The following is a 25,835-nucleotide window of genomic DNA, read 5'->3' on the forward strand; positions in this document are numbered from 1 at the left end:
ACTTCAGGATGACACCTGCACCCCAATGTTCATAGCAGCACTACTTACAATAGCCAAAACATGGAAACAGCCTAAATGTCCATCAACAGGTGACTGGATAAAGAAGATGTGGTATATTTATACAATGGAATACTACTCAGCCATAAAAACCAACAACATAATGCCATTTGCAGCAACATGGATGTTCCTGAAGAATGTCATTCTAAGTGAAGTAAGCCAGAAAGAGAAAGAAAAATACCATATGAGATCACTCACATGTGGAATCTAAAAAACAAAAACAAAAACAAACAAACAAACAAACAAAAACAAAGCATAAATACAGGACAGAAATAGACTCACAGACAGAGAATACAGACTTGTGGTTGCCAGGGGGGTGGAGGGTGGGAAGGGATAGACTGGGATTTCAAAATTGTAGAATAGATAAACAAGATTACACTGTATAGCACAGGGAAATATACACAAAATGTTACGATAACTCACAGAGAAAAAAATGTGACAATGAGTGTGTATCTGTCCAGGAATGACTGAAAAATTGTGCTGAACACTGGAATTTGACACAACATTGTAAAATGATTATAAATCAATAAAAAATGTTAAAAAAATGAAAAAAATTGCATTCATTTTTATTAATGTATAGCCAACAAGCCATGAAGTAATAATTTAGCTGTTTATAAAACAAGTGCCACTACATATTTCTAATTTAGTAGTAAAGCATAATTTCAAATCAAAACACAAAGTAAAACAAAATTTTACATTGGCCACCGTGCTCCTTGCATCACCTGGAGAGGTGCTCCTTGGGGCAAAAAGTCATAATCCCTAGTTTGCAGGTATGTTAGAGGACTAAACAAGGCCAATGAAAGCAAGCACTACTCTCCTCCAATAATACAAAACTCAAGTTATGTTTCTAGATAATAAGAGTTTTGTTGATGTATTACTTAAGAACTCAATCATCCAGATTATCTACAGCCAAATCTGAATTCCAGTCTTTCCCCCACCTCTCTGCCAATCAGCACACTCTGGATCAGTACAACTCTCACCTACATTCGAGAGTGTTGGTTTCTAAGTGTTCTAATATTTGGTATAATCAAGTAAGTCAGAGGAGAAAATTCATGGTACATTCTAATGATCTGTATAAATGATTTTCAGGAAATCAGCAACACAGCTCACATTTATTAGCAAGAATGACCTAGACATGACCATTCTGTTGATCTATATTGTGGTTTTTGTCACTGAGTTATTCTGCATTAGTGGTGAGTAGAACACATAAATAAAAATGTGTCCTTACAGCACTAAATTTATAAAAAGTATAATAAATCAGGTTTCTAAAAGTTTACTTCACAAAGGAAAACAAGGATGATAGGGAAAATGCTGACTACAGTCCTCTCTGGCTGGAAAAAAAGGTGTAATTTCCTTCCTCAATCCATTTCACTAGTCAGCTAAAACTAGCATCTTGGTTCTAATTTAAGGGTTGGGCCTACTCACTGTCTCTATCGCCAGACAGAAGGGAATGCCTAACACTAAAGGAAAGAAATATAACTTTTAGATTTTTAAATGTTTATAATACTCTGAAATCAAGGGAGAAAACACAAAAGCAAAAGTTGCTTATTTTTTTTCTGATTTTTAAATATAATAGTTACATAAAATTTGTAAAACACAGATCTGTATAAAGAAAAAAACCAAATCATAAGCAATCCCACCAAACAGAGATAATTAAATATGTACATCAACATGTAAACAGCTATTTCTTCAAAAAAGGGTTTGTGGGGATTAAACTTAAAAGCTTCACACAGCTAAGGATAACATAAAATGAAAAGACAACCTACAGAAGGAGAGAAAATATTTGCAAATGATGTGACTGACAAGGGACTAATTTTCAAAATTTATAAACAGCTCATATAGCTAATATAAAAAAAAACAAGCAACCCAATCAAAAAATGGGCAGAAGACCTAAATAGACATTTCTCCAAAGAAGACATCCCGATGGCCAACAGGCACATGAAGACGTGCTCAATATCACAAATTATTAGAGAAATGCAAACCAAAACTACAATGAGGTATCACCTCACACCAGTCAGAATGGCCATCATTAAAAAGTCTACAAATAATAAATGTAAGAGGGTGTAGAGAAAAGGGAACTCTTCTACACGATTGGTGCGAATGTAAATTGGTGCAGCCACTATGGAGGACAGTATGGAGGTTCCTTAAAAAACAAAAAATAGACTTACTCTATGATCCAGCAATCCCATTACTAGGCATATAGCTGGAGGAAACTCTAATTCAAAAACATACATGCACCCCAATGTCCACAGCAGCACTATTTACAACAGCCAAGACATGAAAACAACCTAAATGTCCATCCACAGATGACTGGATAAAGAAGATGTGGTATATATACACAATGGAATAGTACTCGGCCATAAAAAAGACTGTAATAATGCCATTTGCAGCAACATGGATGGACCTAGAGATTATCATACTAAGTGAAGTATGTCAGACAGAGAAAGACAAATATCATATGCTATCACTTATATGCGGAATCTAAAAAAAAAATAATAATTATACAAATTTTATTTATTTACAAACCAGAAATAGACTTACAGACAGAGAAAACAAACTGTGGTTACCAGGGGGAAAGGGTCGGGGGAACGATAGATGAGGAGCTTGGGATTAACAGATACACATTACTATATATAAAATAGATAAACAAGGATCTACTATATAGTCCAGGGAACTATATTCAATTTCTTGTAATGAGCTGTAATGTAAAGAATCTGGGAAAAAAAAATTTATATGCATGTGTATGTATAATTGAATCACTTTGCTGTACACCTGAAACTAACATTGTAAACTGACTACACTCAATAAAAAATAAGAATTAAAATAAATTTTTTAAAGCTTTAGCAATCTGATAGATTTTAAAAGCTATCTCAATTTTTAAAAAAGATACCTTGTTTTCTCTTCAAAATTTTTGTTTGCTAATGAGAACAACAATTTCCCACGCTTATTGGTTGTTTCTATGTTTTCTTTGACAAATTGCCTATTCATGGCTGCCTGTTTTTCTATTCAGGTATTCATTTTCTTATTGACTGATGAGAGCTCTTCTTGCATTATAGGTGTTAAATTTTTATCATGTGGCATATGTATTTGATCACTGTTAATATCTGCCTTTTGATTTTGTCAGGAGTATTTGACACATTAATTTTTTTATACATGGTTTCTTCATTTCATTTTACATTTGAAAGAACCCTCCTGTATACAGACAACATGCTATCAACGGTGGTCTCTGATTGAATAGAGTTCGGGGTAATTGTTCTTTTTGCTTATATAATTATTCCCTTTTATATATATTTAGTAACACATATATATAAAGAAATATTTCTTAAATGTTAAAAATTGAAAGGCTTTCTCCACTACTTGATCATATATTTACATACATAATTCCTCAAATAATTCTATGACATTATAAGAATATTTCACTATCTCATCCCCCCAAAGTCTTAGTTTATGATGTGAAGTATCACTATAACTTTTTGTCTTCCAATTTCTAAACCAATTTTCCAAGCACCAATTCATTATTGCTCCCAATGAATTGAAATGATATCATTATCATATACTGATATATCTTTCTTCAGAACTGTAGCTTGTTCTGTTATTAGTCATTATCATATGATTTTAATTATTGCAAGGTAATAAAAATCTTCTAATACATGATAGTGCAATTCCAGCTTCATAGCGCTATCCCTTCAAAAATTATCTCTTAAATTTACTCTTTTGGGTCAACTTCAGAAAAAATCTGTTAAATTCCCCTACCCACTCCAACCCTGAATCAAAAAAATTGGTTAGGATTTTTACTAGAATTGCATTAAATTTATGGACTTGGAAATAATCCCTATAATACTGAGTCTTCCTACCCAGAAACATGTTTCCTCGCTCTACTTACTCAAGTCTCTTTATGTTCTGGTATAAAATTAAGTTTTCTTAAAATAATTTCTGTACTTTTTAGTTTTTTCTCTCTAAATACTTATGGGACTTTTTTTTCCATTACAGTTTCTAACTAGGCATTACTAGAATATTGAAAAATCACTGATTTTGGTATGCTTTGTTGGTAAGCAACCATGTAACTTAGTATTAATTCAGATGGGTTTTAAGGCGATTTTTTTTAGATTTTTAGGTAGACCATTGTGTCACCTGTGAATAATGATAATTTTCTTCTCTTTTCTAATGGTCATATCCCAACCTGCAGTCTTTTTGGTCCTGACTGCCCTTTACTCCAAGAAGAAGGCCTCCCACGTTGTCAACTCCCTACCTGTTGCTCTTCTTTGCTCTTGTTCCTCAGAAGTGGAGCATATTTAGTGGGATATACTCCAAACAGGGAGTAACACTACAGTCTGGCACAGAGAATCTATACTAACTCAATTTTTAATTTACATCCTTGCCTTAGAAATCATGTTACAAAATGTTTACCATGGACCAATTCCTGTGAATGAAATAACATCTAAAACCATGGCATCATGTAGAAAATGAACTCTAGAAAATTTAGTAGGAAAAAGCCATTTATCAGTATCCCTTTATTAGTATAGCACCAATATGAACACACTCTTAAACAGAAGAAGGGGTGGGGAGAAAAAACCTGGAACACATTTCATCTCGAAATGGACAAAGAGGGAGAAACTTTTAGGGTTTCATGCAATAGAGGTGAGCAGGGAGAGCAGGAACTTAAACATCACTTCCCTTGGTCTATTGGTCTGTTCTCATTAAATTGCAACTGAATCTGCCAGTGATGCTTTTACTATAATAGATTCTTCAGGATATCAATAGGAAAATAATCCGGATTGGAAGTGCCATTATACAGCTTTCTGGAACCTATAATAAATGATCCTGGGAGAAGAGGGAGGTCATTATTTTTCAAATGTACAAAACAGTAGAAATACAAGTTGTTTTTGTTTTTGTTTTTGTTTTTGCTACTGAACTCAAACTGAACACCAAAGGATATAAAATGAGCAACAATAATCAAATCAACAGTGACAGGTTGGCATGCACAATCAACACAGCAGACAAAGGGAGTAGCCTTCTCTAAAAACTGCATTCCTGTGTGATGCAGATTTAATTTAGGCCACAGAAAATTCTACGAAGATCTGACAGCTTCTGCTTTGACTGGATGAAACTTGCTGCATACATCAGCATAAATAATTTGGTTCAACCCAACCCATACCAAGCAAAATCAAGTAACTTTCCTAAAGCTGGGGGAGGAAGCTACAGCTTTACCTCTACTTTGAATTGTAGAGATCTTCTGATTTATTCTAGAAAGGGTGCTTTCTTTCGGAAATTGATGATTATAGTAAAGAAAATCCACAACTTAAACTGAGCCCCCAGAAAGAAATCCATAAAAGGTAAGCTCTCCAACTAGCTGCACATTTTAAATAATTTTAAGTCTTTCTGGCTTCTGTTAAGTATCCTTAATAGGGTAAGCTGCAGAACACCGTATCAATAATCTAATGACCCTTGTGTGTGTATTCTAAAAACCTCCCCCACATACACCAGAAGAAAATTACTAGAACAAAAAATAGCTTTCTAGAATCAATTCAGTAAACTTTTAAAAAACACATCCCATGATAAAGTTTAAAGATACAGGGTGTGAGGGTTGAAAAATTAAACCTGCAGGTCAGAACTAAGTCTGTCTATACTAATATAGGAAACCAAGATAAAATTATAACTTAATAAATTAATTCTTTAACACTCAATTGCTCTCAATTAAAAGAAATATTCTTTCCTATGGTAAAAAAAAATCTTCTAAATCACAGAAATGACGCTGAGTTCTGAAATAAGTTGCTGAAATACATGTAATGTACATAACGTTGTTAATGTGAAATTTTAAAACATGTAAAAATACCATATAATACACAAATATTTAGTGTAAAAACATGCATATAAGTTAAAAATACCAAATTTACAAAACTACTTCTGAGACAGTGAGAGAGATGAGTGGGAAGAATTCATAGAGGTCTCAACTACATTGATTTTATAATCTGCATACTTATAAAGTAAAATGTTAATATTTTACCAAGCCATCTGGTAGGCACTTTATATACTGGCCATTATATTAGTCTTCATAGCTATCCATATGTTTCAAATACTTTATAATTTTTTAAAAAACAAAAACAAAATTTACACAAAATTAACTCAAAATAGATCACAGACCTAAATGTAAGACACAAAACTATAAAAATTCTGGAAAATAACCTAAGAAAAAAACTAGGTGACCTTGGGTTTGATGATAACTTTTTATATAAACACCAAAAGCATCATCCAAGTAATACAGAAACTAAATTGGACTTCAATAAAATTAAAAACTTTTGTTCTGTGAAAAGACACTGCTGAAGACCAGCCACATACTGAGAGAGAATATTAGCAAAAGCAAACCTGATAAGACAGTGTTATCTAAAATATGTAAAGATCTCAAGTTCAAAAATAAGAATACAAAAAACATGATTAAAAAGCAGACAAAAGACCTAAAGACACCTAACCAAAAAAAGATATACACACAGAAAGTAAGCATATGAAAAGATGCTCGACATCATATACTATTAGGGAGCTGCAAATGAAAACAAGGAGATACCACACCACACACTTGTCAGAATGACTAAAATTCAAAACACTAACACCACCAAATGCTGGCAAGGATGTGGAGAAACAGGAACTCTCATTCATTGCTGGTGGGAGTGCAAAACGGTACAATCTCTTTGGAAAACAGTTTGGCAATTTCTTACAAAGCTAAACTTAGTCTTACTATATGATCTAGCAAATGCAGTCTGATTTGAGAACTAACGTTCACAAAAAAATTTGTACATGAATGTTTATAGCAGTTTAATTCGTAATTGTAAAAACCTGGACGCAATCAAGATATACATCCTTCAACAGGTAAATATAGATAAACTGTGGTAAATTCACACAATGATATATTATTCAGCAATAAAAATAAATGGGTTATCAAGTTACAAAAAGACGTGGAGGAACCTTAAAGGTATATTGCTAAGTGAAAGAAGTCAGTCTGAAAAGACTACAAAATATATGATAACAACTATATGACAGTCTGAAAAAGGCAAAACCACAAAGACAGTAAAAAGATGAGTGGTGGTATCAGGAGTTTGGGAGCGAGAGAGGCTGGGATGAATAGGCAGAGCACAGGGGACTTAATGGGCAGTGAGACCATTCTGTATGACACTATGATGGTACACCCATGACATCATGAATTGTCAAAGCCCATGAAGGCATACAGTATAAAGAGTGAAACTTAATGCAAACTTTGGACTTTCATTCATAATAACATATCAATATTGGCTCATTAATTATAACAAGTGTACCACTATTCTGTTTCGATTCTAAATGAGTGTACTGCAACTCACTTTTAGCACTAACCACTCAGAATTAGTGTAGAACCTACAAACCAAAAGGAGATTATCCCAAATAAGACTGCACTTACTTTAGATGCCAGCCACACATCAGGGGTCTTCAGGACACCTGCAATTCACAAACTCAGGGATTCCTATGATCCTCTAAATTTGATAATCTGCTAGGGCAACTCATATCACTCAGGAAAGCACTATATTCACGAATATAATTTTATTATAAAGGATACACACAGGGCAAGGTCTAAGATGATCCCCAGTGAAGGGCTCCCATGCCCCTCGCCATGAGTCAGGGTGCATCATCCTCCTAGCACACCGCTGTGCGTGCCAATCAAGACGCTCCACTGAGTTTCGGTGTCCAGGGCTCTTATTAGGGTTTCATTACATAGGCAGAATTGATTAAATCACCAGCCACATAATTGAACTAAAGCTCCAAACCTCCCCCACCTCCCCAGAAGTCAGACAGGCCAGAAGTCCCAACCTTCTAATCATGTGGTTGGTGTTTCTGGTGGCCAGGCCCCATCCTAAGTTGTCTAGAGGTAGAACATGAATTACCACATCAGCACAGCAAAAGTACACCTCATTCATTCAAAAATTAATACCCTCACTGTGCAAGATGCTTCTCTTAATTTTTTAACAAAATACTAAAGTAGAATTTAATAACACAAACGCTTTTAGCTTTATGAGAGGCCTTGGTTCAAAACGGATGAAAGGAAGAAAGTAATGATTATAAGGTGATTTTCAAGGGGAGCACATTTCACAACTAGCTCAGATTAGGAATCACATCAAATAAAACTTATCAAAAAGAAGCAAGACCAACCAAAGCCACATTCGCTAACATTTGTGGCAAGTCAATTTAAAACCCAGAACTAGCATACTGTTAGTATAAAACCCATTTAAATCAAATTTTTAAATGGATACATTGGTTACAGCACATAACAATGGTTAAGGTCTATCATGGTCAAATGGTATCCATACTGAATGAATTAATAGTAGGGGAATGAAATGGAAAGGAAATTAAGTTGCACTCTTTCCAAAACTTGCCCCTTTCCATAGAGTTAAATGAAGGAGCAAGGACTCAAAAACTATGCCACAAACCAAGCGCTGAGGGTCAAAAATTATATTTTATAGAATTGTCACTTTCCTCACCAACACTAATAAATAAGTTATTAAATCTACCCTTTTGGCATAATAAAGTCATTTCAATAGAACTAAAAGTGCTACAGTTTCAATGCCAACTCTTCTGAAAATAATTGTTGCTGCCGTGCCTCTGAAATCAAATTGCAGCAGCAGGTCATTATTCTGTTCTATTCTGTTGACACATTTTAACTCATTTTATAAACCTAGTATTTGTTTCTGTTCTGTAATCCCAGAAAAAATGTTTATGGGAAGGCAATTTCATTTTGCTAGGTTGACAGTGACAGTCCCTTGGGGGAGAGGCCAACTCAAGCAGGACTGAGCAGCTGTTAGGAGCCAATTTTCCTACCTGTTAATTGCTTTTCTGACTAGGCTGCAACAGCTCAGACACCCACCTGGCAAGCAGCAGATAAATCGAAACAGTCATATCTTAAGAGTTTAAAAATTAGAAGGCTTTCCTCCTTCCTCCTTAACTAGGGAACAGAGCAGCAAAGGAAGAGGAAAATGTCAAAAGTACGTAAACATTAATTGCAAAAATGCTAATTGTACCTTCCTGATTACCAAAAAAAAAAAAAAAAAAGTTAAGAAAATAATTTTATAAATAGGCAATAGAAAAAGCATTCATTTGATCATTCAACAAATATTTACTGGAATGCCTACTATGGCAGACATTGTTCTGGGCGCTGAGGATACAGCACTAAACAAAACAGAATGCCCATGTCCCCATCAGAGGAGATAAGTGAGAAGTAAATTTCAGTCATTACATGCTAAGAAGAAAAATATGGCCCTGTAACACTGTTGGAGAAGTGCTAGTTTACAGGGAGTTGTCAAGGAAAACCTCTTTGAAGAAGGAACATTTAAGCCAAGACTTAAATGACAAGAAGGATATAGCCAAGCAACCATTCCCCAGGGAGGGACAAGTGGTAGAAGGCCCTAAAGCTAGAATGAACTTCCCAGAACAGAAAAGCAGGCCTGTGTGGCTGAAGCTTCGTGAACAGAGTTAAGAATGGCAGCAGATAAGGTCTCTTCAAAACGCCACAGCCATTTCAAAGCCATCAGCTGGGAAGACAAAAATAAAACTGTGACCAATGAGCTATTCATGGGAATTCATTTTTGGACTAGTAATGACCACCAGGAAACTTCAACAGAAAAAAGAGAAACATGAGTTAAGGGATGTCCCAAGGGCAGAGGTTTCTGAATCAAAGGCTCGGCACCGGAGTCCTAGCTGAACCAGGCTTTCAGTCACCCTAACAGCAGTAATGTTGCAAGTCAGATCAGTATCTATTGCAAGTCAGATCAATATCTAGGGTTGGCAGGCCTGGACAAGGGGCTAGCTGAGGATTAGAAAGGAAAGGTTAAAACAAAGCACTCATAAATGAACTCTAGACAGGAACGAAAGTTTCTGGATATGCTTGTCCTAATTCCTGCCTGACCTACTTATTTCAGAGAGCACAGAGATCTCTTTTTAAAATTTAAACATAAACAATGGACACCATAAAACAATACCCTCCTAGAATAGAAATTTTTAGAAATTTTAGAAAAGTTTGCCATGTGTAATGCTTCTCCTAGAATCACAAAATAAATTAGGATTTTAAAAATGGAAAAACTTTCATAAGTATTTAGATCATCTGTTTTCTTCCAGAGTAAGCACAAAATAAGCCTTTAAAAACATCTATAACATTAAATGGGCCTATATTTTAAAAAAAATAAAATATATCTATTAAAATAGAACTCATCTTATTTGAAGGACAAAATATTTTCCAGCACTGAATGATTCCCAGATATATAGCACCTGCTGCATAACTCCAACAGGACTTTCTGTAGTGGTGCTGTAATGTCAAAATCCTTAATCTATGTTTACTGTTATTGAGTAGATGCATTTTCCTACAAAAGCATTTTGGAAAGATTCTATTCATTTTGAGAAAAAAGAACGGAAAAATAATGGAGATCAAAAGCTTGCTGTAGATGAGATCTGTGGCAATGTTTCACTTATGCCACTTGCTATTTAAAAAAAGAACACTGGCATCAGAGACTGATATCTCACCTCTAACACAAAGCTGAACCTCAGTCTTCCTCATCAGTAAAATGAGGATAATGCCACCTACTTTCACAAGATTGACAAGAAGATTAAATGAAATGCAGTAGGTGAAGACTGATGGAATCCAGTCTTATGCAGTAATCACAATGTGCATTAGAGGAGTAGAGGCAAGTACACGTTTAAAAAAGAGAGGGAAAGAGAAATAATCATAAATTATAGGTTTTAAACATAGAAAACAATCTTAAGGTTACCAAAGGGGAAAGGAGGGGAAAGGGATAAATTAGAAGTTTGGAATTAACAGATACACACTACTACATATAAAATAGATATTGAAACAATAAGGACCTACTGTATAGCACAATATTCAATATTCTGTAATAATCTGTAATGGAAAAGAATCTATAAAAGAATATATATAGAGAGAGAATTGAATCACTTTGCTATAAACCTGAAACACAACATTGTAAATCAATTACACTTCAATAAAAAATAAAATAAAATAAAATTATAGGTTGTAAGAGATGTATATACAATGTAAACAGTACTCCTCCAGTTAAATATACAGGTCAAATTCGCTGTTTTACCTATAAAGAAACAAAAGCTCTGAGAGTGTAACTGACCAGCCCAAAGTTAAACAGCAGGCAGAAAAGGGGCTAAAATCTGGCTTAACTTCTAAACGTAGCACACATTTTATAGAGCACGTTCACACACAAGATCCAATTGATCTTCACTATAAGGTAGTTAATCTGCCTTATAAGAAAACCCAAGGCACCAAAGTCAGCCAGCTAGTTAGGGATGGAGCCATGAGTGAAACCTGGGACACTGAATACTGCTTCTCTTAAAACAGGTTGAAAGCCTTCATTACTCACAGCTTGACTAACACAAAAAGACTATGTCTTAGCAAGCAATTACATTCTTGTAGTCAGTTAATAATTATTTTTAAAGTCATACTACAAAGACATAAGTGTTTCCATTCTGTATTTAATAGAATCAATCAGCTTCTTAACATAAAAATGCTCAAATCAAAGACAAGTTTTTGACATATTTCCCAAACTAAAACCTCACTAGATACTGGTTAAGTACAAGGCAGCAAAATTATTTCTATTCTGTTTGTTCACGGATGATTTAAACAGGACAGCTGGGTTACTGAGTTGCTGAATGTTTTATCACAGTCAAGTAGTATGTTGTCTTTATCATTAATGACCCGAATATTCATATTCTTAAAAATTTACTTAATCAGTCCTTTAAATTGTCCTTTCTTTCACGGAGTATTTTCGAGTTAACCCTTAGGTCAATCAGTTCTTGTATTTAAGACAAGGTGACTCACTTTTGTAAAATAATTATGCTACAAATATTGCACTATCATGAAGCTGAAGGGACAGGGAGGCTGGGAAACTAATGAAAAGAAAAAGATTCACGGAGATGAGACAATTGAACAATATAGCATCTAAATAAGTCACATTTAGAGTACTTGTTTCTGAATGTCATTAAGAAAATATACATCTGCTTGATATTCCAAATTCTTGCTTAAAAAGGATCAAGCTTTGAAGAAAGATTTCTAGATTTAACAAGAGGACACGGCACAGCACTGTAGAAGGTCAGAGCTCAGCTACCAGGATGGTCTTCAGGTCATTTGTGCAAATACGGTAACAGCATGTTTCCTGGGTTCCAAACAGGTCTCTGCTCAAAGCCACTTTCAAAAATGTAAAAGTGCAGGGCCATATGCAGAAAAGTAATTTCTGAGTTTTGCAACTAATAATTGGCAATACTGTTTTTGGGTGGGTGAGAGCAGAAGAGAACTATTAAGTTAATATACAAAAGAGCAGCAACCACTTACACTACTTTCCTGTGAATGAGAATAATGTGGGTGGGGATCAAGCCATCAAAACAGTCACGGCCAGAGCTTACCATCAAATTAACCACTTAGCTCAGCTCATAAGACTTCACTTGGGCTCATCAAGGATTGTTATCAAAAAGGCAGAGGCTGAATGCAGCAAGCTTTCTGACGAATTCAGGTAGTACATACACCTTAAGGTATATTGCTTGTTTCTCTTCTGAGCATTTTTAAAAACCATACTTGACAATAGTGCATTTATGAATCTCTTTTACCTAGTGTTAATTTTACAGTATGCTCTTTTGTTAGACAAAATAGTAAGTAAATAAGTGTGCTGGACATTCAATTGAAAAAACAAGGCCCAGACTGTGAAAAAGCAACGCTACAGATAACACTTGATCCCCACAGCTTCCTCAGCTGTGGTTCTAAAAGAGCCACACAATTGAGAATGATCACGCTGAAGCACCTTACGGGTTAACACAGATAAATTCTGTACAGCCCATATTGTTCTGTATTAAAATTATCTAAAACTGGTAATTTCTAATTATCTATTGTGTAGCATAATCAATTACTGAAATATTCCATCTCTCAATCACCTTGGTTACTTAGTGCAAACATACTCCTCTAAAGCAATTCACATTTAAAGTGTTCCACTTCATTCAATACACATTCATTAAGCACTTACTGTGCACCAGGCACTGTTAGTGCAGGAAATACACCGAATCAGCCCCTACCTTTGGAGGGAGAGGGTATGGCTTACAGATTGGCACATACTACACAATGAAACAAGTGCTATAAAAGAAATGTGTACAAATCACAATGGATATATAGAAGGGGAAGAACTTCATTCATTCTGGGGAAGTGAAGAAAGGCTTGTCAGACTTTCTAACATTTTAACTGAGTGTTAAAGGATTAGCAGGAGCTTGATAGATATACCAGAGTTTGTTCATGAGGAGAGAGGAGAGAAGGACAGACCCACAGCCTATGCAAAGTTGTGTGGTAGAAAAGAGTACTTGTTTGGCAAGGCAACAACAGAGCTCAGAAACAGTAAGGATGCAAAAGCAAGCAGGTAATGACCAGAACAGGGCACAAAGTATCTTGAACAAGCCATGTTAGGAAGTCTGGCATTTATTTCAGTGAAAATGTGAAGCACTAAAAGGTTCCATGCAGGGATGTGATAATCATTTTGGTTTTAGAGAAATCCTTCTGGCCATACAACAAAAAGAAGGAATAAAGCTGGAGGCAATCAAGTTGAGCAGATTTATTAAAAGACTACTAAAATCACTACTACTTCTAGATGGAGTCAACAGGATTTGGTCCTTCTCCAGCAAAGGGCCACGAGGAAGTGCTGCCTTACTAGGTCTCAGCCCAGAGACCACTTTCCACTGTCCTGAAATCCAGAACTCCCAGCTCAAATGGCTGAGCCCATTTCCAGGACAGGTCCTCATGCAGGTATGTGCCACTCTAAGCCTGAAAGGCAGCTAGGGGACAGCTGTAGATGGAAGACAGGGCTGCGGAGAAAGCTTAGACATTTATCACAATTTTTTAAAATGTATATATACACATTATACTTGCAACATTATATATATTATATATTATACATAAACATTTTTACAATATTTTATTATGGTAAAATATATATAATAGTATATACGTATATATACTATGTAAATATATATAATATATACTATATATGTAAGTATATATAATATATACAATACTTGAAATATTGTAAATATTATATATTATATTGCAAATTAGCAATTTCATACCATACTCATATATAAATGAATACTTGTGCCTAGAAACCTAAGCTTTTATGATACATAGTAATGATTTAATTTTAATATTTTTAATTTTTCAAGAAGATCTAAGACAGACAAAAAATATTTCCCCTGAAAGGCAGATATACTAAAGTCAGGATCAATTTACTAGAAAGTCAATGCAATCTGAAGATAGATAAGCCAAACCAGGTGTTGGTAACAGGTTGGTTAAAAAAAAAAATTGGGGAAGAGGGTATCGCTCAAGTAGTAGAGCACATGCTTAGCATGCACAAGGTCCTGGGTTCAATCCCCAGTACCTCCTCCAAATATAAATAAAGAAACCCAATTACCTCTCCCTCATTAAAATAAAAAAAAAAGGAGAAAAAAACAAACAAAAATCATTTAGTGATTTTTGTGTGGCTAAAGGCAGATATTTGATATACACAAATGAGCTACTGCATTGCACAGTTCTTCCCATTAGTGTACAGAGATGCATTACCCTCACAGTAAACAAAGAGTCAGTGAGCAAAACACTGTAGCAAGCATCTGTTGGCTAATGACAAAGAAAACCATGGACCCTTTGAGGCCAATTTCCTATCAGCTGTAAGCATGGAAGCAGTGAACACATGCACTGCTTTTCAATATCAACCCCAAATAATCATGAAAAAGAAGCTCCTCAGCTTTTGTGCTATTTTGTGGCAAAGGCCTCCCAAGTATTAATTACATATACGCTGAACAAGATAAACAAGACACTTAGAAAGTTAACTCCAAATAAGCAGATGTCAAAACATATAACTGCATTTTACTCTCATTCCACTTTTCTTTGTATCTATATCCATGGGAAGGAGAATTGGCCGACAGAAGGCACTAAACAAAAGTGTAAACTAGGCAAAGTCTGTCTTCTGCATCCAATCACTTTCATTATCGGTTACTTTTTTCTGTCCCCATTTCACTACCTCTTCTTCCTCTCCACCCTATCCCCGACTTTCTTATATCTTCCTGGACCTCTGCTGTAGTGCTCTCTGAGGCCTGCCTTGGCTTCCCTTGCTCCTGCGTTGAACATATTTAATCTGTATTTTCCTCAGAATGTCATGTGACCTGAGAAAAGACCAGCACCCACAGACATCCATAACTCCTTTCCTTCTGCCTCTCCTCCTGTCCTAGACTAATATTTTCACCCAACCTCAAGACTGCACCCTCTCTTGCCTTCTCAGAAACCTTTTAAATGTCCTTTATCTTTCCTATGTATTCAACTTTCTCTTTTCAATAGCATCTCTCCCTCATTGGATAAACACTTCTAAGCCTCTCCCTAAAAAACAACAAAAACTTTTGCTTAAAAGGTGAATAAATGCCAGCAAATGGAACTTACCCTATGGTGTGCTCCCTTTAGTCTCTGCTTTCTCACTCTCCTTGCCCCCATGCAAACTCAGTCCCCAGCCCACAGCAATGTGACTTCTGCGAACACCGTCATATTAAGCCAAGAGTTCTTAACCTAGGGCCGTAGGGTCTGGGAGTAGAATTCAGAAGATCCAGAAACTTGGATGGCAAAATTATTTCTTTCTTTATTTTCTCCAGCCTCTAAAATTACTAACATATACTGTATTTATTAATTTACTAAATTACTACAGGCCTGTCACTATACCTTGTTGGGTACCGTGTTCAATAAGCACATACTATTTTATCACAATTTGTTTGGTAGCAGCATTTTAGTATAACAGGGTTCCTTCGCAATCCTACATATATTATTTCATCCATCTGTAGCAAACTGTATTTTCCAAATATGCTGCAAAAATACTTCCCATTGCAACATGCTCTTCTGTGATATAACTTTGCCACTCCCCCATAAAGATGTAGAATCTAAATTCCTCCTCCTTAAACTTGTAACCAGGAGAGTGTGGCAGAAGTGATACTGAGCGATGTCCAAGGCCAGGTGAGGAAAAGTAACGCAGGTTCCAAGATTAGGTTTGGGGTGGTCCATTAAACAGCGATAGTTACCAGAACAGTTTGGTACCTGGAACTGGAGTGCCGACGTAACAAAACACAAAACATGTGACACTAACTTTGGGATTGGGTGGCAGACACAAGCTAGAAGGGACCTAAGACTCTCACTAGCAAAGCTTGATGAGCCTTGAGGAGGTTACTGGAGTGGCCTTAAAGGAGAGTGAGTAAAACACTCTTGGAAGCTGGAGGAAAGAAGAACCTTATTATAAAGTGGCAGAAATTTTAACAAAACTGTTGCCCGTGCTAAGTCAAAACACAGAAAAGGATGGTAATGAGCTGTTACTTCTAGCTAAGGTAATTTCCAAAGTGTCGACTGGTTTCTTTCACATGTATAGTAGAAGGTGCAGATACAGAGATGAGCTAAATCTGTTTTCAAGCAGAATTACAGGAAATATAAAGGAACCAGCAATTGCTGGGTTCAAAAATAAAACTATTTTCATCTACAACCTCTCCCGGCTAAGCATGTTCAAAGTAAGTAAAGGTCTGAAGACAAAGATTAAATACGGGGTGCTGAAAGGAAAATCTGGCCTCCAGGTAGAGAGGAAGCCAAGGGTGTTACTGAAAAATTCTTTAACACTTGGCTTCTCCTTCTTGATCTCCTTCCCAGTGCCTTTTTCTGTAGGTGTCCACTAAAACTAGATGTGAATGTGCTCAAGAGTTTTGTCCTCTATCCTGAGCAATTTCTCCCTCAACCACTCCTGACAATCTATTGACCTCAAAATCTCTTTCTCTCAAGCCCCTGTCTCCAAAAACTACAGACAGATCTGCACACTTTCACCTGAATATCTCAGAGAAACCTCAAGCTAAATGTTTCAAAATCCTACCCATTTCTACCCCACAACTTCTTTTTATACCTGAACATGCACTGGGAATAAAGAGCACTGCTATCTATTTAATTGCCTAACGTAGGTGTCATCCCTGATTTCTTCCTCTCCCTGCCCCCAACCTCCCCCAATCAGTAGCTAATAATGTCAGGCATCAAGTTCTACAGATTCTACCTGCTAAACCTCTCTGGAGTCCACCCCCTTCAAGTTACAACCTGTCTGGACTACATAGACTTCCAAGTAATCTCCTCATTCCAAATATCTTTCATACTATGTTCAAAATTATCTTCTTAAAACATTATCCATGGTCTTCATTTCCATAATATACAAACAGTTCATACAACTCAATAACAACAAACAGACAACCCAATCAAAAAGTGGGCAAAAGATCTAAAAAGACATTTCCCTAGTGAAGACATACAGATGGCCAAAAGGCACATGCAAAAAATGCTCAGTATTGCTAATTATCAGAGAAATGCAAATCAAAACTACAATGAGGTATCACCTCACACACACCTCAGAATGACCATCATTTAAAAAGTTCAAAAATGATAAATGTTGAAGAGGGTGTGGAGAAAAGGGACCCTCCTCGACTGTTGGCGGACATGTAATTTGGTGCAGCCACTATGGAAAACAGTGTGGAGAGTCCTTAAAAAACTAAAAATTGACTTACCCTTTGATCCAGCAATCCCACTCCTGGGCATGTAACAAGAGGAAATTCTAATTCAAAAAGACACATGCATCCCAATGTTCATAGTAGCACTATTTATAATAGCCGAGACTTGGAAGCAACCTAAATGTCCATCAACAGATTACTGGATAAAGAAGTTGTGGTGTATACACACACATACAGACACACAGACACACACACACACACACAGACACACACACACACACAATGGAATACTACTCAGTCATAAAAAAGAACGAAATAATGCCATTTGTAGCAACATGGATGGACTTAGAGATTATCATACTAAGTGAAAAAAGCCAGAAAGAGAAAGACAAACACCCTATGATATCACTTATATGTGGAATCTAAAAAAATGACACAAACTTATTTACAAAACAGAAACAGACTCACAAAAACAGTAAACAAACTTATGATTACCAAGAGGGAGAGGAGGAGGTACAGGGATAAAATGGAAGCTCAAGATTTGCAGATAGTAACTACTATATATAAAATAGATAAACAAAGTTCTATTGTCTAGCACAGGGAACTGTACTCAGTATCTTGTAATAGCCCATAATGAAAAAGAATGTGAAAAGGAATATGAATCACTTTGCTGTACACCAAAAATTAACACAACATTATAAATCAACTATACTTCAAAAAAAAAGTCATATTATAATGCCAATATCTTTCGCAAATGTTTGTCAGAGAACAGCAGTGTGAACTCCATCTTTGAGTACCAAAAACAATGGAAAAATCCACTTAAAACTGTTTTAATCACTAGAACCAGCTTCACTTATTTCAAATGTCCTACAAACTAAATGTAAGCAAGCTATATACATAGCTTTATAATAAATAATATTTGCCTATTAAAACTCTCAGAGGAAAAGACATTAAATTTCTAATGCCTTAAAATTTTCAGAAACAATTATTTCTCATTATAAAATATATTTTAAGAAGCAAAGCAATTTTATGAATAAAATATCTCACCTTGGTTTTCAGACAAATCCACAAAAAATATCTACAGCGTAAGTTCCAGCTTAGGCAGACACCTGAATTGGGGGAAAAAAGGGAAAAGACATGGTCAATATCACTAAATCTCAGTAGGAAAGTTATCTTTTCAAGAGGAGAACCGTAACAAGATCATTTACACACTAAACTTTTGTGTTCACGTTGTCGTTTAGAAACCTGTAAAATGTCAAGCATCTTAATTCTGCTAGACTTTCTATTATCTATAATTATTTAAGGATTATTGACAATCCTTGAAATAAAAAAAACTTATCAAAACATATACTATTAATAGGGGAAGGAGGGGATCAATTCAAGAAAAATACTTTCACCTGCACAAATCCTCAAAAGAAAAGGCCTTTTCTAAAGGTCTGTACTCCTAAATCACCGTCATGATCTCCCATCCTCACAAAAAATACAGAATTCAAAAATCTGGAAATGTAAAAGTAAGCCAACAGCAAATGTTTATAAAACTTAGGTAAAAGGGAAGGTTAAATAAAACAAATGGCTAATAAATTATAAGAATTTCATTTACATTGGCAAAGAAAATGAAATTTCTGTCACCAATAAAATTAGAGTTATTTTTAAAATAATAGTCACTAGTGCTGTTTCAGATCTCCTCCTTCCTAGACTCACAGTAGGATTGCACTTCACTGCCCTGTTGCAGCTTAGTTGTGGCTGTGCGACTTGTTTTAGCCACTAAAATGTACACAGACATGACACGAGATATTACCAGGCATAAGCTTTAGGAACCAGCACACAACTGGAAAACCAACCCAGTGTATAGCGACTACGGAAGCAAGTAACCAGATGGAGCTCTGATCCGTGGTTCACTAAATGACTCCAGAAAGAGAAAGCGAGAAGACCTCCTGCTGATGTGTGCTAGACGTGCAGCAGGAGCAAAAAATAAATTTGTTGTACTAAAGAACTGGAAACAAACTAAATGTCCAAATAATTAGTTAATAAGTTAGAATAAGCAATCATTAAAATTATGTATCAAAAATGCTTAATGACGAATAGAGAACCTGTGTGAAGTGCATATATGGGAACTTTACGTACTATCTGAGATTTGGGGATTGTTACTATAGCTGTACTACGTGCTCGATTTTTCTGTATACGCAGTTCTAGAACAGGCAAAACTGATCTACAGTGACAGAAAGCAGACAGGTTGTTGCAGGAGCCAAAGGTTGTGTGAAAGAAATGACTGCAAAGGAATTATAAGAGAAACTTTTAGGTGTGATGGAAATGTTCTGTATCTTGACTGTGGTGGTGGTTATAGGGATATACATTACTCAAAACTCATTAAACCATACTGCACACAAATATTTTACTAAAGTTGATTTTAAAAATAAAATTAAAAAATGCTTAATGACAGGAAAATGCTCATCTACTGAGTGATCTGAACTACGTATAATACATACATTTGCACAGAAAAAGAAACAAAAAATGCAGTGTTAATAGTACTTTACTTTGCATAAAGATTACAGGTAATTTAAATTTTTTCATGTTTTGTATTTTCAAACTGCTCCAAGTAAGTGTGTATTTTTGTTTATGTTAATACAGTATTTTATTAAGAACTAGATCCTGAAGTCTAGAATCAGTTTGAGGTTTTATTAATTTATTCATTCAGTATTTATTGCATGCCTTCATGTACAAACAGCATTCTTAAGTGGTTGGCAATATGCTCCCACACTTGGGTGTGTCTCCCCAAGGCTCAGCTAGACGCGCCTTCCAAGTGATCACTGCAGCCAGTGAAAGTGTAAGCACCAACAATCTGCAAGCCACATCTGTTTAGCACCTTTACACTCACAAACGTACAGGTAGGTCATGACTATTTTTAAGAACTGTACACATTAACTAACCTTTCTGAAAAAAAAGCTTAAAATGTCTATAATGTTTAATACTGTACAAGTATCATGTTTTGAATTTATGTATTTTGAATTAGTGGGAATATATTTATAAGGATTATATGCATTGGTAACTTCATTAAACATTTTTATGATTTGAGCATTTATTTACTTAAAAGATTAAAAGTTTTTACAACTCTAAAAATGGCTAAAGTGTTAAATACTATAAAAATAGTAGAAAATACAAATGAAACACAAACAGATAAATGTGGCAATGGAGACAGCATTAAACACAAAGAAGAACAAAGAGTATTAGGTGAATCAAGGAGAAACAGCCAATATATATAACTAATAAGTTATAACCAACAAAGAAGGATACAATAGGAAGTATTTGTCTCAGCAGTGAGCATTGCAATTCAAGATGGGGCACAGGAGTTAAACATGAAAAAGTGCACTAATTCCCCAAGACAAAAAGATCTGACGTAACCACTCTACTGCAGGGAATACATAGGATGCAAAAAACTGGAGAGAACATATAGGAGAGTCTAATCCAGAAATGATTTTAAACCAATGGGCACAGAGATTAATGACTGTTTAGTCACAACTGTATATGTTGCTTCCTCAAGTTTGATGATTAGACTTACTATGTGTTGTATCCAAAAAATATTAAACTGTTCACAGTTTAAAATAAAGCACAAATTATATTATTTATGCTAATAACCATTAAGAATTACTAGAACAATGTGTGCTTATCAGCTATTAAATGTGAATAAAATAGACGTCAAGGATATAACACAGGAGATATGTGTGTGTTAATCAGATATATGTGTGCTACAGATAGTAAAGATGAGTAAAATATCTCAGACATCAGGGGGTTTTCAAGGCACTTAGAAATGAAGGACATAATCTGAAACACAAAATTATCAAGATGCAAGAAAATGAATGGAGAATTCTCAATATGTATTAGCTCCCTGACCCTTAGAAAATATAAATTATAAATGGTCAATAAAAATACAGGCAAATGAAAAAAACTAGTAGACCAAACCAAGCTGGTCTTGGTTTCTAGAATCCTTAAGTAATAAGCACCCCAATCAACAAAATCAGAGTCAAACTACAGCCTGAAAGCCAAATCCAGCCCATTCATATTTTTTGTCTGGCCCTTGAGCTAAGAATAGTTTTCACATTTTTTAAAAAAGGAATTTTTTTTTAATAAGGAATATGCAATAGACAGTATGTAGCCACAAAATTTAAAATATTTACTGTCTCACCCTTTACAGAAAAAGCTTGCTGACCTCTGAACTAAACAGTTCATAAGTGGGTGAAACAGGTCTTAGTGGTGGCTCTGACCCAGAGACTGAAAGTGTGCCATGGTGTCATACTACATCAGAACTGGAAGGAAGCTTTAAAATCATCCTTCTTCCCCATCAAGTTACAAAGTGGGTGCCTAAGGTCCAGAAGCTTCAGTCTTCCTGGTCCACTATCTTCTAAACCCAAGGCACTTTACATCATTACAACATTGGCCCCCTTTTCTTCTGTGGGATAATTTGAAAATAAGAGAGATGTACAGTAGAGTAAATACATTCTCCTCCAACTCTCACTGAGCCCTCCTTATAGATAAACTGACCAAAGTGAGCTACTGATAATCCAATTTGACTGGCTCAGCATAAACGGTTGTTTCTGTTTTCTCAGCTTCACCCCCTTCTACTCTGTTCATATATCCTCCATACCAAGCAAATGAATCTACTTACCATTCCTGAAAAAGCACCCTGTTCTTTTTGTCCTGAGGACCGTGGTTTATGCTGTTTCTCTCCTATGGACAAATCCTCCCTTCTCCACCTATCCAAATTCCTACCATCCTTCATGGTCCAAGTTGACAACCACGACACCTTCAAGAAGCTTATAATCCAATAAAAAACATAGTTCATGTACACATAAAAAAGTAAAAAATAAGTATCCCAATAGTTGTGACAAACAAAATGTAAAATTCTAAAGAGTAAATGTCATAGGAAATGTTTAGGTAAGGCTTTGGAAAAACCTTTCAATAAGATGTTAAAGGACAGAGAGAGGAAAAGTGGGCATTCCAGGAAGTGGAAATTGAATGAACAGAGGTACAATGGGGCAATTTGCTATGGCAAGGATTCTCACCATCTTTTTGTTTCCCCAGATTTGGCTTTAGCCAAGTGATGGCCTACAAAATGTTAATTTCTAAGGTAACTGGGCCACCCATGATACGGAGTAAGTTACCAAAAAAAGATGTAATACGCTGGCTAAGGTAATCAGTATTCAGAGTGTAGTCTATTCCTGCTTAAGTTTTCAGACAGTCTTTGTGAACAACAAAAATACAACATACCTACAGAACCAAATATAAATTTTGTGCATTTAAGGCTGAATTTGTTATCTTCATAACATTAAGCGTACCAAAAGAGCTGAAAATCTTCACTTTTTTTTTTTTTTTTGGCTTCCTTTTCACTGAGTAATTTTATTCTACGGATGGCAAACTTCACTATTTTGTTCATTTCCTACCTAGGGCCTAGTAGGTGCTACCTAAATACTTGTTGAAAATACTGAAAATACTCCTCGTTTCTAACTATTCAGAGTAATAAGAAGCAGAGGGAAAATAATGTTAATTGAAAATGTTGTAAAAATGAAGTCATAAAAAAACTTAAACATTCTTTCAAACCATCCTTGAAGCAAATAATCTGTTCACAAGTAACTCAAACTTTAATTGTAAGCCTTTGTTGGAACACTACACACACACACACAAACATACCATCAAGATGGTCATTTTTACTAAATTTAGCTTGAGGGAGAAAATCATATAATTTGATACCCAGAAAAATGCCAGCATGTCACCTTTATATTCCACACAATTCCTTGAACATAGTGGATGCTTTCAAATCATTCACTGAATTGAACAGTCATAGGGAAATTTTTTTTTGCTTTCCACATGAGTCCATTATATTTCAAAGGCATGAATCATCAACTCTGGAAATAAAAGCAGCACTTGCACCACTACACCACTACACATGCCCGACATATTTCAAGAGCTCTCAGAAATAAGAAGAGATATCCATAGATATGTTTCCTAAATTACACAAGTATAAGAAGATACGTCCTTTCACTGCTGTAGATTTGCTATATTTAGATGGCTCTGAATTGAATTATTCAAGCATATACAAATACAACTTTGAAGGGGTCCACATATTTGCTCCTGACGGTCTGGAAACAAAAGCTGCTATTGAGATAAAAGATGATAGGCAACAGGAATCTGACAGGCTAGTAATTTACTTCATTTTCTGCACATTTGAATTTGTAGGCCTCCACAGTCATTAAGCAAAACTAGTTTCACGATGTCAGTCAAAAAGCCTCATGGGCAACAGTTTTATGTCATTAAAAAAAAACTACCATCCTCAATCTGTTTGAATTTGTGTCTGCTCATTAGAAGTGAATCAGGAAAGAAGTTTTTTAAATTGTACACTTGCCCTATCAATGTTTAGTATAGCCCTAAACTATGACAAAGTCCTATTCTACCTTCTTACCTTGTGCCTGAAATAATTTAGATATAGTTGAAGAAATCAAATATCAAACAGTATAGTAGTTTTCTACCAAAAAAATGGAGCAATTTCAAAGATACAAATGTGCTCTTAATATATATTTATTCAGCTTAAAAATCCAGGGTAAGAGAAACACATCTTTGTCTTCCGTCTCTCCTACTTGTTGATCTCTAAATCCACTATTCTTTCTCACACTCCTCTGCCTTTGCAAATGCCATTTTCCCCTCAGCTTGGTTCGAATCGTCTTCTCAAATCTGAGTATGGCAAATTTCTAGTCCCTATGGAAGTCTTAACTGGTTTTCCCCAAAAAAAGGCTCATGTAATCTTTCCACTATGTACGGTCTACATACTTCCATTAGGTACTTCTCAAACTGGGTAATAACTCTTGACTCTTACAGTCAGAGAACTGAACATTCTTGGCAAAGGTAATATTCAAATGGTACACACCAGTACAGCCCTAAGGGATGTAGTAAAGAACTTCTGTAATAGTCTGGCAAACAGTCACTGCTCCAAATTCCATCAGCCCTAAGGTGATGGGCTTATGGTGGGCTGATGGCCCAGTCTCACAACCATCATCAGCACCACAACTTAGCAACAAAAGCAGCAAAACTTGATACAGTACAAAGGATGGAGGGGTCCTTCAAGACACTGAATCCAGCGCTATGGCCATCTTGATTGGCTGATGCCTATGCTGTAGTGACTGGTAAATACTCTGAATAGCACCTCTTTGTACCCAAAGCCTAGGACACAGCCTAGCATATGGTAGACCTTTACTGAACCATTAATCCTGTATCAAAATAATGAATGAATTAATACAAACCCTACTCAATGACCCAAAGCCAATGTGTATGCTGTCAAAACTATGTAGACAATGATCAGATTGGCAAGAAAAATCTAGGTTGTTAAGTCCAATGCAGGAAAAGTGGTCAAGTCTGCCTACTTTCCATTCAGACGCTTGCATTCAGCCTCTGATAAAATAAATGTTTAGTTTAATAATGTAGGCAAAAATCTTCAATGTGATACTCTACAGAGTATATGACAATTTTTTTTAACATTATTAAACAAAGTTCCTATAAAACCATATTCTCTATAAAAAATACCACAGTGATCACGGAACTTTAATCAGGGTCTCGGATAGGAAGACAGATTATCACTAAGGAAGAACACAAGTTATTAATTCAAATGGAGACAAAAGGCAAGAATGAGAAGAGTCAGTTCATTATGAATCACATGTCTAATTACAGATGTTTGCTCGGGGCTTCAGATGCTTCCAATTAGTTTTACTTGGTATATTAATTATAAGTAGAATACCATGAGAGAGTTTTCTAATCACAAGAGTTAGTATACTAAGTATGCAAGATCAGATTTTAAGTTATCACACCTTTATAATAATTAAATTTTCAGTAATACATGATAATTATTTTGAAAGTCATCAATAAAATATGTATCACATTAAGATCAAGTTACTCAAAACACTACTCAGGTAGTGATGGAATCTTAAAAAAATCCATAAGGGAGAATGTGCATAGCTGACAGCAGGATGAATATATAGCTTTAATAAGAATTCTGAACTTATAAATAGTGATATACCAATTATTTTAGGCCACTTACTTTTTGGTAGAAAAATTGTCTTTCAGTCATGCTATACGGAGTTTCAGAGAGCTATAAGTTTAAAATATTAAAAATAACAATGGAAAGAATAATAGCAACATTTTTAAAAAAGAGAAGCCTAATTATCTAATTTCTACAC

General features: G+C 35.4%; 1 protein-coding gene across 9 annotated transcripts in view; it reads right to left on the reverse strand.

Moving 5' to 3' along the window:
* Nucleotides 1–25,835, reverse strand: part of PEAK1 (pseudopodium enriched atypical kinase 1) — a 204,727-nt gene that overhangs the window by 145,394 nt on the left and 33,498 nt on the right. For all 9 annotated transcript variants that reach the window (XM_074354018.1, XM_074354013.1, XM_074354017.1 and 6 more), the window contains one exon: nucleotides 18,667–18,728. The gene's annotated coding sequence lies outside the window, so the exon portion shown is untranslated. The remainder of the gene's footprint in view (nucleotides 1–18,666; nucleotides 18,729–25,835) is intronic.

The sequence above is a fragment of the Camelus bactrianus genome, chromosome 27 (assembly GCF_048773025.1).
Source record: "Camelus bactrianus isolate YW-2024 breed Bactrian camel chromosome 27, ASM4877302v1, whole genome shotgun sequence".
NCBI classification, from domain to species: domain Eukaryota; kingdom Metazoa; phylum Chordata; class Mammalia; order Artiodactyla; family Camelidae; genus Camelus; species Camelus bactrianus.